The 14,450-nt window shown below is 45.5% G+C and overlaps 1 protein-coding gene across 1 annotated transcript in view; it reads left to right on the top strand.

The window, feature by feature from the left end:
- The window catches only part of LOC126235164 (G-protein coupled receptor GRL101-like), a 412,667-nt gene that overhangs the window by 210,632 nt on the left and 187,585 nt on the right, over window positions 1–14,450 (top strand). The gene's annotated exons all lie outside the window — the stretch shown is intronic.

Raw genomic sequence — 14,450 nt, 5'->3', positions numbered from 1 at the left:
TGTAAAACAATTTTGCCTCGTTAGCCCGTAAAGAAAAGGTCCCGATTTAACCCTCCATTTGGCGCGGTGTTCCCAGCAGCGACGTTGGGTGCGGTGTATCAAGCTGATCATCACTTATTCACATTTTTTAAATAAAATTTCAGTAATTAAACACATTATAAATGGCAGTTTCCTTTACAGAAAGACCAAGATGACATAAGAGCGAAACAAAAATAGAATATAGAAATATTTATCAATGAATTGTCTGATTGTCACTACTGGAGTATGGCAAAAAGTGAGGAATTTTACCACTGAAAGGGCAAAAAGGTTGTGCATCAAACAGATGGAGTATTTGTAAGTATATATTGTCAGCAAGAATACATTGTCAGTATTTTTACTGTGTGAGTGTTAAACTCCTATTTCTTGAACCCTTATTTCTTGACACAAGTTCCATTTTCTACATTTCTGATGTCGTCTTTTCTTCTCCACGTGTTAGCCTAGTGGTATATCAAATTCCGACAGCGTTTTCTGATGAGGACTCACACGAGGAATTGTACGAAATGAACTTCAGTGGCGACCTAGATGAAGAGTTCACGAGAAAGGTCTGGTTACCATTTAAAATAGGGCCAAGGGACAAAAGGCTCACATACATCCATTAAAGCCAGACCTAAAGTTCGCTGCGTTCTCCTCCAAATGGAGTGAGTATACATGGACTTCGAGGCAGTGAGAATCAAACATTTCGTGGACGTTCAAAGGTCCTTTAATTGCTGTATCATAGGTCAAACAGCAAAGAAATTTAGGGAATGGGAAATAAGTTACGCCAAGTATTGTAGGGGGTGTGTGTATGAGACGAAGAAGGAACTGCTACAAGGGGAGGCGTCTGGAGTGTTTGGCATACGGAACATCTATACTGCAGGCAGATCACACTCACTGAATTTCACCACGTAACGTCACAGATATCGCACATGAGCATGACAGTGACGACGTACGTGCCGAAGGAGAACGTATCTGCTTCGAGCATGTCGTAAAGTCCGATTCCCATACAGTGAATAAGAAGTGCAAATCACCCTGGTCCAGAATACGTATCTGGCACTACGCGGTTGCATGGCGACGATAAATGGCCTTCATGGCCGAAGTTGATAAGTAAATATGCTCTCTGACTCCTACTCTTTTGAATGAAATGTTTTACAGGTGCTTACAGGTACTTTAGTACGACACACTACATAGGCAATGTTGTTCTCATCTCATCTCATCTGATTAGGGAAGGACGGGGAAGGAAGTCGGCCGTGCCCTTTCAGAGGAACCATCCCGGCATTTGCCTGGAGTGATTTAGGAAAATCACGGAAAACCTAAATCAGGATGGCCGGACGCGGGATTGAACCGTCGTCCTCCCGAATGCGAGTCCAGTGTCTAACCACTGCGCCACCTCGCTCGGTAGGCAATGTTGTTATACAGGGTCAAATGGACTACAATGCTTTAGGCAAATAAAGCAGGAACTGTATAAATTTACAGACACTCAAATTGGGTTGGCTTTACGTTTTGAGGAGGTAGAGTGTAAGGTCATCCATACGGAATGTAAAAGTGAAAAGGAAGTGTGCGACTGTACGTTAAGGAGACAACGAACACGACGTGCACCATCAAACACATCCTGCGCTATATCGGCTGCAGAAGAGCATCAACAGACTCAAGAAACCAGCTACTTCTGTCTAAGACACATAAGGCTCAAATCGCCAGACCAGTACTAGGACCAGATACACACACGAACATGCAAACCATCAATACACAACGTAGTACAAGACAGCTGACCAGAGAAAGCAGGTAGATTTCAAAAATAACTACAGACACCATAGAACAGTGGTCGTTAGACTTCTTTGCTCAAAATCCTATACTGACATTGTGGGGCGACACCTCGAGCCGCATACGTACCTACAAAAACTAGTACGTTCTGAGCCTCCCAATATACACTCCTGGAAATGGAAAAAAGAACACATTGACACCGGTGTGTCAGACCCACCATACTTGCTCCGGACACTGCGAGAGGGCTGTACAAGCAATGATCACACGCACGGCACACCGGACACACCAGGAACCGCGGTGTTGGCCGTCGAAAGGCGCTAGCTGCGCACCATTTGTGCACCGCCGCCGTCAGTGTCAGCCAGTTTGCCGTGGCATACGGAGCTCCATCGCAGGCTTTAACACTGGTAGCATGCCGCGACAGCGTGGACGCGAACCGTATGTGCAGTTGACGGACTTTGAACGGGGGCGTATAGTGGGCATGCGGGAGGCCGGGTGGACGTACCGCCGAATTGCTCAACACGTGGGGCGTGAGATCTCCACAGTACATCGATGTTGTCGCCAGTGGTCGGCGGAAGGTGCACGTGCCCGTCGACCTGGGACCGGACCGCAGCGACGCACGGATGCACGCCAAGACCGTAGGATCCTACGCAGTGCCGTAGGGGACCGCACCGCCACTGGATGAAGCGTCGTCTCACGCGGTCTGCACGTCCAGCATGAACGCTGGTCCAACTGAGGCGCCAGGTGGAAATGGCATGGCAAGCCGTTCCACAGGACTACATCCAGCATCTCTACGATCGTCTCCATGGGAGAATAGCAGCCTGCATTGCTGCGAAAGGTGGATATACACTGTACTAGTGCCGACATTGTGCATGCTCTGTTGCCTGTGTCTATGTGCCTGTGGTTCTGTCAGTGTGATCATGTGATATATCTGACCCCAGGAATGTGTCAATAAAGTTTACCCTTCCTGGGACAATGAATTCACGGTGTTCTTATTTCAATTTCCAGGAGTGTACTATGTATAAAAAGGGTGCGACAAGTTGATCACAGGTCGCCAAGTACCGATCGTTGAAAGTCGACCCCATTCCGAACTCTTCGTCTCAGTTCTTGTTTTCTAGGTTGCTGCGACCCTCAGTGACCCCAGACTTCATACCCTGTAACTGTACAGCGAAGTAATGTTTCGTTGTCAATCTGAGAAGATGATTAATTGATTACATCTACATCTACATTCATACTCCGCAAGCCACCCAACGGTGTGTGGCGGAGGGCACTTTACGTGCCACTGTCATTACCTCCCTTTCCTGTTCCAGTCGCGTATGGTTCGCGGGAAGAACGACTGTCGGAAAGCCTCCGTGCGCGCTCTAATCTCTCTAATTTTACATTCGTGATCTCCACGGGAGGTATAAGTAGGGGGAAGCAATATACTCGATACCTCATCCAGAAACGCACCCTCTCGAAACCTGGCGAGCAAGCTACACCGCGATGCAGAGCGCCTCTCTTGCAGAGTCTGCCACTTGAGTTTATTAAACATCTCCGTAACGCTATCACGGTTACCAAATAACCCTGTGACGAAACGCGCCGCTCTTCTTTGGATCTTCTCTATCTCCTCCGTCAACCCGATCTGGTACGGATCCCACACTGATGAGCAATACTCAAGTATAGGTCGAACGAGTGTTTTGTAAGCCACCTCCTTTGTTGATGGACTACATTTTCTAAGCACTCTCCCAATGAATCTCAACCTGGTACCCGCCTTACCAACAATTAATTTTATATGATCATTCCACTTCAAATCGTTCCGCACGCATACTCCCAGATATTTTACAGAAGTAACTGCTACCAGTGTTTGTTCCGCTATCATATAATCATACAATAAAGGATCCTTCTTTCTATGAATTCGCAATACATTACATTTGTCTATGTTAAGGGACAGTTGCCACTCCCTGCACCAAGTGCCTATCCGCTGCAGATCTTCCTGCATTTCGCTACAATTTTCTAATGCTGCAACTTCTCTGTATACTACAGCATCATCCGCGAAAAGCCGCATGGAACTTCCGACACTATCTACTAGGTCATTTATATATATTGTGAAAAGCAATGGTCCCATAACACTTCCCTGTGGCACGCCAGAGGTTACCTTAACGTCTGTAGACGTCTCTCCATTGATAACAACATGCTGTGTTCTGTTTGCTAAAAAATCTTCAATCCAGCCACACAGCTGGTCTGATATTCCGTAGGCTCTTACTTTGTTTATCAGGCGACAGTGCGGAACTGTATCGAACGCCTTCCGGAAGTCAAGAGAAATAGCATCTACCTGGGAGCCTGTATCTAATATTTTCTGGGTCTCATGAACAAATAACGCGAGTTGGGTCTCACACGATCGCTGTTTCCGGAATCCATGTTGATTCCTACATAGTAGATTCTGGGTTTCCAAACACGACATGATACTCGAGCAAAAAACATGTTCTAAAATTCTACAACAGATCGACGTCAGAGATATAGGTCTATAGTTTCGCGCATCTGCTCGACGACCCTTCTTGAAGACTGGGACTACATGTGCTCTTTTCCAATCATTTGGAACCCTCCGTTCCTCTAGAGACTTGCGGTACACGGCTGTTAGAAGGGGGGCAAGTTCTTTCGCGTACTCTGTGTAGAATCGAATTGGTATCCCGTCAGGTCCAGTGGACTTTCCTCTGTTGAGTGATTCCAGTTGCTTTTCTATTCCTTGGACACTTATTTCGATGTCAGCCATTTTTTCGTTTGTGCGAGGATTTAGAGAAGGAACTGCAGTGCGGTCTTCCTCTGTGAAACAGCTTTGGAAAAAGGTGTTTAGTATTTCAGCTTTACGCGTGTCATCCTCTGTTTCAATGCCATCATCATCCCGGAGTGTCTGGATATGCTGTTTCGAGCCACTTACTGATTTAACGTAAGACCAGAACTTCCTAGGATTTTCTGTCAAGTCTGTACATAGAATTTTACTTTCGAATTCACTGAACGCTTCTCGCATAGCCCTCCTTACGCTAACTTTGACATCGCTTAGCTTCTGTTTGTCTGAGAGGTTTTGGCTGCGTTTAAACTTGGAGTGAAGCTCTCTTTGCTTTCGCAGTAGTTTCCTAACTTTGTTGTTGTACCACGGTGGGTTTTTCCCGTCCCTCACAGTTTTACTCGGCAAGTACCTGTCTAAAACGCATTGTACGATTGCCTTGAACTTTTTCCATAAACACTCAACATTATCAGTGTCGGAACAGAAATTTTCGTTTTGACCTGTTAGGTGGTCTGAAATCTGCCTTCTATTACTCTTGCTAAACAGATAAACCTTCCTCCCTTTTTTTATATTCCTATTAACTTCCATATTCAGGGATGCTACAACGGCCTTATGATCACTGATTCCCTGTTCTGCACTTACAGAGTCGAGAAGTTCGGGTCTGTTTGTTATCAGTAGGTCCAAGATGTTATCTCCACGAGTCGGTTCTCTGTTTAATTGCTCGAGGTAATTTTCGGATAGTGCACTCAGTATAATGTCACTCGATGCTCTGTCCCTACCACCCGTCCTAAACATCTGAGTGTCCCAGTCTATATCTGGTAAATTGAAATCTCCACCTAAGACTATAACATGCTGAGGAAATTTATGCGAAATGTATTCCAAATTTTCTCTCAGTTGTTCTGCCACTATCGCTGCTGAGTCGGGAGGTCGGTAAAAGGAGCCAATTATTAACCCAGCTCGGTTGTTGAGTGTAACCTCCACCCATAATAATTCACAGGAACTATCCACTTCTACTTCACTACAGGATAAACTACTACTAACAGCGACAAACACTCCACCACCGGTTGCATGCAATCTATCCTTCCTAAACACCGTCTGTACCTCTGTAAAAATTTCGGCAGAATTTATCTCTGGCTTAAGCCAGCTCTCTGTACCTATAACGATTTCAGCTTCGGTGCTTTCTATCAGCGCTTGAAGTTCCGGTACTTTACCAACGCAGCTTCGACAGTTTACAATTACAATACCGATTGCTGCTTGGTCCCCGCATGTCCTGACTTTGCTCCGCACCCTTTGAGGCTGTTGCCCTTTCTGTACTTGCCCGAGGCCATCTAACCTAAAAAACCGCCCAGTCCACGCCACACAACCCCTGCTACCCGTGTAGCCGCTTGCTGCGTGTAGCAGTAACTGTCCTTTCATTTGAATGTATAATGCGAGACACAATCACGAATGTTTCCTGTAAGTCTTGGAAGTCATTATTCTTCTGCTCATTGCGTTGTATTACAAGAGCCTTCATTTAGTTTCATTTCCCTTACTACACGTACGTACCCCTTCAGCAGCTACTAAACTTTAACATCTGATAACAAATGGAAATGTACGTTAGGTATCAGCACCGAATAATTTTTTTTTTTTTTTACTATTCGCTACTATTGGCTGATAACAGCAGCAAACAGGTGCAGAGAGTCAGGTAGAGCAGACCTTGAACGACACAATACACAAATCCAGACATCGACCAAATGCAAATAAGAAAGAAACTGAACAAGTAGACAAAAAATGGCTCTGAGCACTATGGGACTTAACTTCTGAGGTCATCTGTCCCCTAGAAGTTAGAACTACTTAAACCTAACTAACCTAAGGACATCATACACATTCATGCCCGAGGCAGGATTCGAACCTGCGACCGTAGCGGTCACGCGGTTCCAGACTGTAGCGCCTAGAACCGTTCGGCCACATCGGCCGGCGAACAAGTAGACACAAAATCGAACAAAATTACTTCTGTGATTACGGGATCCTAGAGGAGAACTAGTACATTAACTGACTGGAACAACGAGACATCTTTTAAACCGTACAGCGTTTCAAACCACGCAAATTGCTCTCAAAAGAAGGTACAGTATACTTTCAGGCTGAATGATCTTAAAGGCTGAAAATCTCCCGACTAATGCCCGCTTACTGCTTGAACCCCTTCGGCAGATTTCAAGAGGGGAACAAGTGTGTAGAAGCCTTGTGAGGGAGCAAGGGCGCATAGTCTTCGAAACAATCAGGATGGGTATGAAATGTCTTGTTTCCACCAAGCACATGTGAAGCTATTCCGACTGTAAGGGTCGGTGGGCTTTGATGCATTCGGATGTGGGATGCCGGAACGTGGAACACAGGGGTTGGGGTCCGTCAGGAACCCTGGGTCCTAATGGGACAGCGTTAGTGAATTATACGTTAGCTACGGTTTTATAATTGGATCGTCTTCTTAGTGACAGCATCGAGAAGGGCGGAGGACGCAGCATGCAGGAGTGGAATTTGCAGATGAACCCAGCTTAACAGTCCCTCGACGCCGTCGGCGTGGCCACAGCAAGTAACGCCGGAGGGGCGTCGCCATCCAGGGAATCTGGCCCAGCTGATGGTAGTCATTACTCGTCTGTCAGTGTTTCTCGAAAGTGCGACAACGCTTTTGACTAGGGCACACGCTTGGACATCGAAGGGACTGTGCGAGTAAGCTTCCAGCAACTCTGCACTGTTGGTGATGGTGGGGCAGGGTTACGTCATCGCTTCTCCACCAGAGGAGGGCCGTACACTCACAGATAGAAATTAAGGTGCAGCAGTGAGAGCGTGATAGTGATTCACAGTGATTCAAGCACTATCAGTTTTTTCTCCAGTAAGCTAGTGGTTGAAGGCTCCATATTCATATCGACAGCTCGCAAAGGCTAAGTCCAGCAGACCAGCCCGGGTGCAAGGTAGTAGTCATCTTGCGAATGGCAGTCAGCACATCACAGGTCCTGCCTCGAAGTCGGCTCGCTACAACGTAGAGGGGTCGGAATTCAAGTAGCTATCTATAGCTCTCAGTCAGAAGCATGGATATTATGTTTTGGCAGGCTGATTGAATGTAGTTTAACCTTGTTTTCTGGGTTTATCAGTGTTCTTCACTGCAACATTGTTGTCTCAGCTGTGGCTTTCAGCTATTCAGCTTGGCGTTTCTGCAATGCCACCCGCCAGAAAGGCAATCTTGTGTAAGACTTACATATTACTATTATGTTATGATCTGTTGACAGCGAGGTCATACTGCTGAATTGGCGATTCAGGAAACTCGCTCGAGCGCTGTGTGGCAAGGACCTCAGTTTTGTGCCATGATATTTGCGGAACCGGCTCTTCCGCCTGTTTGTCAATCCAGCTGCAACACTGCACATGAGCCCATCTTAGTGCGGCTTGGCTCTGGCTGGGCTAAACTTAAAACTTTTTACATTCTCCTAGTACATCTGTCTGCAGTATAACAAAACTAAATGCTAAGATAAGTACTGTTGTGAATGCAGAGCTAGAAAAGATCGCCGGCGAGGAATGCCTGGACTTGGTGTGCTTGCATGAGCCGTACACAGCGAACCGATGGCTGGTTGGTCTCGCAAACAACGCATCAGCGATGACTGGAGGAACCGCTCCAAAAGCTGCATTAATATTAGTCAACAGGCGGTGGACTCTGACAAAGATGTCCCAGTCCTACTCTGACAGCGTAGTTACGGTGGACGTACGTAAATTGAATAATTGGGAATAGCATCAACTTATGTACAGTTCTCTGATGAGGTCCTTCTGCACAGGGAATGGACAGACAGACCTGTAGAAGATGCCAGACATGAAAGGTTAATCATCATAGCATGTATCAATACTACGGCAACCATCACGAACAGATACACAGAGACATTATATTAATGACAAGATACACAGAAAAAGTCTGTAAATACTCGGGACCTTTGCCTTTCGTGGACACCTGCTATATCAACTGGGCCAACCAAACACGACTCACAACTCGTCCTCACTTCTTCACTTCCGCCAGTGCCTCATTTCCTACATTCCTATCTTCACAGAAGTTCTCCTGTGAAACTTGTGGGACTAGCACTCCTGCGAGAAAGGATATTATGGAGACACGGCTTAGCCACTTCCTAGAGTAAGATTTCATATTTAAGTTTTCACTGTGCAGAGAAGTCTGTGCTGACATGAACCTTCCTAGCATATGTAAACTGTGTGCTGCACCGAGACACGAAATTGGGACCTCTGTCTTTCACGAGCGAGTGTTCTACCAACTGACCTACCAAAGCACGGCTCACGACCCGTCCTTACAGCCTTACTTCCACCATTACGTCATGTTATACCTAGGAGAAAGAAAAGTAAAAGGTCCCGAGTTCGTGTGCTAGCCGGCACACACTTGAAATCAGCCAGGATGTTTCATATCAGCACACACTCCGCTGCAGAGTGAAAAATTCATTTACATAGTTAAAAAGGGGGTCCACGCCACACATGTAGCAACAGGACAGATAATACAGTACTTTGAACCGATGCACAGTGTTTCACAAACTGAAGGCAGCAGATAACAGTAAAAGTGAATAATCGTGGTGGAACGAACTCAACAAACTCAAAACGGTTTCGAGAACCACTACCAGAGACCAGTAACCGGTAGAAAGACCATACACGACGATCACTTCAGTGAGGTAAAGCGTCAATACAAGGACCTACAGATGCAGACCAAGAAACGCCACTGGGACGAGTATGTTCAAAGACAATTCAGCGAAAATTTTTGAGGAGCAGCGTACACACTGACGACCGAGAGAGTAAAAACATCGTTAGTGTTGCCACTCACGGGTGGAATGACAGAGCTTTCACACAGGGATGAAGCACAATTAAACTTTCGCCACTTGATCCAGTCTCGACGGAAAAATCCATTGTCCAGTCACGTTACTGTGACAACCGCGTATGTTCGACGTCAACGTGCAATATCCACCCACACACGGCGGGTGGCAGCACTAATAACGGTGGATACCCAAGGTCCGCCGGAGGGACGCGGAAAAAGTGCAGTCGTTGTCGTAATGCGGAAACGTAGGGAATTAGCTGACGTCAAAAACGGCATAATCATTGACTTTCGGACAAGGGTCGAAGCATTTCCTAAGCGGCTAGGTTTTCAAACTGTTCTCCGTCCCAGAGTTGAAAGTACAGGGTGATTCAAAAAGAATACCACAACTTTAAAAATGTGTATTTAATGAAAGAAACATAATATAACCTTCTGTTATACATCATTACAAAGAATATTTAAAAAGGTTTTTTTTTCACTCAAAAACAAGTTCAGAGATGAAACTTCCTGGCAGATTAAAACTGTGTGCCCAACCGAGACTCGAACTCGGGACCTTTGCCTTTCGCGGGCAAGTGCTCTACCAACTGAACTACCGAAGCACGACTCACGCCCGGCACTCACAGCTTTACTTCTGCCAGTACCTCGTCTCCTACCTTCCAACCTTATGTCATTCTGGGAACATCCCCCAGGCTGTGGCTAAGCCATGTCTCCGCAATATCCTTTCTTTCAGGAGTGCTAGTTCTGCAAGGTTCGCAGGAGAGCTTCTGTAAAGTTTGGAAGGTAGGAGACGAGGTACTGGCAGAAGTAAAGCTGTGAGTGCCGGGAGTGAGTCGTGCTTCGGTAGCTCAGTTAGTAGAGCACTTGCCCGCGAAAGGCAAAGGTCCCGAGTTCGAGTCTCGGTCGGGCACACAGTTTTAATCTGCCAGGAAGTTTCATATCAGCGCACACTCCGCTGCAGAGTGGAAATGTCATTCAAGTTCAGAGATGTTCAATATGGCCCCCTCCAGACACACGAGCAATATCAACCCGATACTCCAACTCGTTCCACTCTCTCTGTGGCATATGAGGCGTAACAGTTTGGATAGCTGCTGTTATTTCTCGTTTCAAATCATCAATGGTGGCTGGGAGAGGTGGCCGAAACACCATATCCTTAACATACCGCCATAAGAAAAAATCGCAGGGGGTAAGATCAGGGCTTCTTGGAGGCCAGTGATGAAGTGCTCTGTCACGGGCTGCCTGGCGGCCGATCCATCGCCTCGGGTAGTTGACGTTCAGGTAGTTACGGACAGATAAGTGCCAATGTGGTGGCGCTCCATCCTGCTGGAATATGAATTGTTGTGCTCCTTGTTCGAGCTGAGGGAACAGCCAATTCTCTAACATCTCCAGATACTGTAGTCCAGTTACAGTAGCACCTTCGAAGAAAAAGGGACCAAAACTTTATTGGCTGAAATGGCACAGAAAACGTTCACCTTAGGCGAGTCACGTTCATACTGAGTTGTTTCCCGCGGATTCTCAGTGCCCCATATACAGACATTGTGACGGTTCACTTTCCCATTAGTGTGGAAAGTTGCTTCATCACTAAACACAATCTTTGAAACGAAAGATTCATCTGTTTCCATTTGAGCAAGGATAAAATCACAGAAATCGATTCTTTTAATCTTATCAGCTGCAGACAGTGCTTGAACCAATTTCAGACGATAAGGTTTCATAACTAACCTTTTTCGTAGGACTCTCCATAGAGTTGATTGTGGAATTTGCAGCTCTCTGCTAGCTCTGCGAGTCGATTTTCCTGGGCCTCGAACAAATGCGTGCTGCATGCGTGCTACATTATCATCACTCGTTCTCCGCCGTCCAGAACTTTTCCCTTTGCACAAACACCCATTCTCTGTAAACTGTTTATACCAACGTTTAATACACCACCTATCAGGAGGTTTAACACCATACTTCGTTCGAAATGCACGCTGAACAACTGTCGTCGATTCACTTCTGCCGTACTCAATAACACAAAAATCTTTCTGTTGAGCCTTCGCCATCTTAGCATCAACTGACGCTGACGCCTAGTCAACAGCGCCTCAAGCGAACAAATGTACAACTAAATGAAACTTTATAGCTCCCTTAATTCGCCGACAGATAGTGCTTAGCTCTGCCTTTTGTCGTTGCAGAGTTTTAAATTCCTAAAGTTGTGGTATTCTTTTTGAATCACCCTGTACAATGTGCATGGCAAAATGGCGGTATCCAAAACCGGCGCAGATGCAGCAATGGTGCACCATCGGCTATAAATGTCAGGACCCAACGACGGCTGCGGATAGATGAGGCACTTCTGAGTAAGTGACCGCCCCCAAGCACAATGGGATTACCAACAATGTCTCCTCAGTGACAGTTTAGCAATCACTGGTCGATTGTTCCAAATTGCGTTTATCACAGAGGTCACCAGGTTTGAACCCATGTGTTTTCTGGTTGTGGGGTTATCTGAAGGATAGGGTTTATTAACGAGGCGCCAACACATGTAGGAGGTACAAGATTACCATAGCGAGGGAGGTAGCCAACATCTCACCAGAGACGCTTCGGGCAGTAGCATTGCAATCTATGCTCCGCTTCCAGACTGTCGTGGATGCAGAACTGAGATGTGGTTGTAACTTGGACTGTAGCAGTGCATGCATTTAACAAATGTTAGTCTCTCACAATAAAATTAGTATGTATCTCACACTGGCGTATTCACTGTTTTTTGCCGCATGTCCTTACACATGTTTCCACAAACTTTCATTGTCATGTTATATATCGTTTTTCATGGAGGGCGTATTCAAGTAGCGAAAAGTTAATTCAAATCACCCTATAAAGCGGAATGGAGATCGACCTCTAATACGAATAGAATACATGATTGAGACCGTCAATTTCTCGTTCGTGCAGTGAGAGGTAGCGCTAGCTGTATCAAAATAAATATTTTAGAAATCACCAGGCCCAGGTGGAAATCACTCAGAGACCCTTGAACGAGCAACTCCACAGATTTTCCCATCTCTGTCTGAGGTAGTAAATGCAGCTCTAAGACTGGGAAGACTTGCAGCCTGGAACTTAGCAAATGCAATGATAATCAAGATCAAGGTAACGGAATACAATGATCCAGCCATTGTGAAATTGTATAGGCTAATTTGCTTCATCAACACCTTGGCTAAGGTCCAGGATCACAGGCGGCCCCTGGGGTTCAGCCCACGCCAAATGAGTCCTACGAAAATAAGACGACTGATGATGCAATTAACCGGTCCCTCGAATTAGCACACAATATCAACTGGCAGTACGTAATGGCCATACATGGGGACATCGCTGAGGCATTCGGTATCCTCTGGAGGCCTGCAATGTTCACTAAACTGTGGGAATCGCAGGTACCTGCAACTCCATACAATGATCTACTAGACTACTATAACAATAGAATGGTTGAACGGCGAATGGGTTAACTGAAAGTGTTCAAGGTAATCACAAAGGGGTTCCAGCACGTTTATGTTTGTCTGCTCCTCGGTTGGGATCTTTCCATCGAACCCATCCTAACAGAAATGGATGGGGACACAAACAATGACGGCATCGCCACATATGCTAATGATCTGTTGGTTGTTGTGTACTAACTCAAGAAGAGAACTGGAAACCAAAGCTAGTGGCATTCTACACAGGATGAGCAGATGGAGCCTAAAAAACAAGCTTGCTATAGCTTCGGAGAAGACACTCTATGTATACTGAAAGGGAAACTGCAGGGAGACCTGATCATAAGACTGCACAATGCAAATATTACCAAAAAACACGTACCTAGATATTTTTGCGTACAGATTGATTATCGACAGTTGTTGTTGTTGTTGTGGTCTTCAGTCCTGAGACTGGTTTGATGCAGCTCTCCATGCTACTCTATCCTGTGCAAGCTTCTTCATCTCACAGTACCTACTGCAACCTACATCCTTCTGAATCTGCTTAGTGTATTGATCTCTTGGTCTCCCTCTACGATTTTTACCCTCCACGCTGCCCTCCAATGCTAAATTTGTGATCCCTTGATGCCTCAAAACATGTCCTACCAACCGATCCCTTCTTCTAGTCAAGTTGTGCCACAAATTTCTCTTCTCCCCAACCCTAATCAATACCTCCTCATTAGTTACGTGATCTACCCACCTTATCTTCAGCATTCTTCTGTAGCACCACATTTCGAAAGCTTCTATTCTCTTCTTGTCCAAACTGGTTATCGTCCATGTTTCACTTCCATAAATGGCTACACTCCATACAAATACTTTCAGAAACGACTTCCTGACACTTAAATCTATACTCGATGTTAACAAATTTCTCTTCTTCAGAAACGATTTCCTTGCCATTGCCAGTCTACATTTTATATCCTCTCTACTTCGACCATCATCAGTTATTTTACTCCCTAAATAGCAAAACTCCTTTACTACTTTAAGTGTCTCATTTCCTAATCTAATCCCCTCAGCATCACCCGATTTAATCTGACTACATTCCATTATCCTCGTTTTGCTTTTGATAATGTTCATCTTATATCCTCCTTTTAAGACACTGTCCATTCCGTTCAACTGCTCTTCCAAGTCCTTTGCTGTCTCTGACAGAATTACGATGTCATCGGCGAACCTCAAAGTTTTTACTTCTTCTCCGTGAATTTTAATACCTACTCCGAATTTTTCTTTTGTTTCCTTTACTGCTTGCTCAATATACAGATTGAATAACATCGGGGAGAGGCTACAACCCTGTCTCACTCCTTTCCCAACCACTGCTTCCCTTTCATGCCCCTCGACTCTTATAACTGCCATCTGGTTTCTGTACAAATTGTAAATAGCCTTTCGCTCCCTGTATTTTACCCCTGCCACCTTCAGAATTTGATAGAGAGTATTCCAGTTAACGTTGTCAAAAGCTTTCTCTAAGTCTACAAATGCTAGAAACGTAGGTTTGCCTTTTCTTAATCTTTCTTCTAAGATAAGTCGTAAGGTTAGTATTGCCTCACGTGTTCCAACATTTCTACGGAATCCAAACTGATCTTCCCCGAGATCCGCTTCTACCAGTTTTTCCATTCGTCTGTAAAGAATTCGCGTTAGTATTTTGCAGCTGTGACTTATT

Source organism: Schistocerca nitens, chromosome 2, assembly GCF_023898315.1.
Source record: "Schistocerca nitens isolate TAMUIC-IGC-003100 chromosome 2, iqSchNite1.1, whole genome shotgun sequence".
NCBI lineage: Eukaryota > Metazoa > Arthropoda > Insecta > Orthoptera > Acrididae > Schistocerca > Schistocerca nitens.
This window is presented reverse-complemented; position numbering and strand designations above follow the sequence as displayed.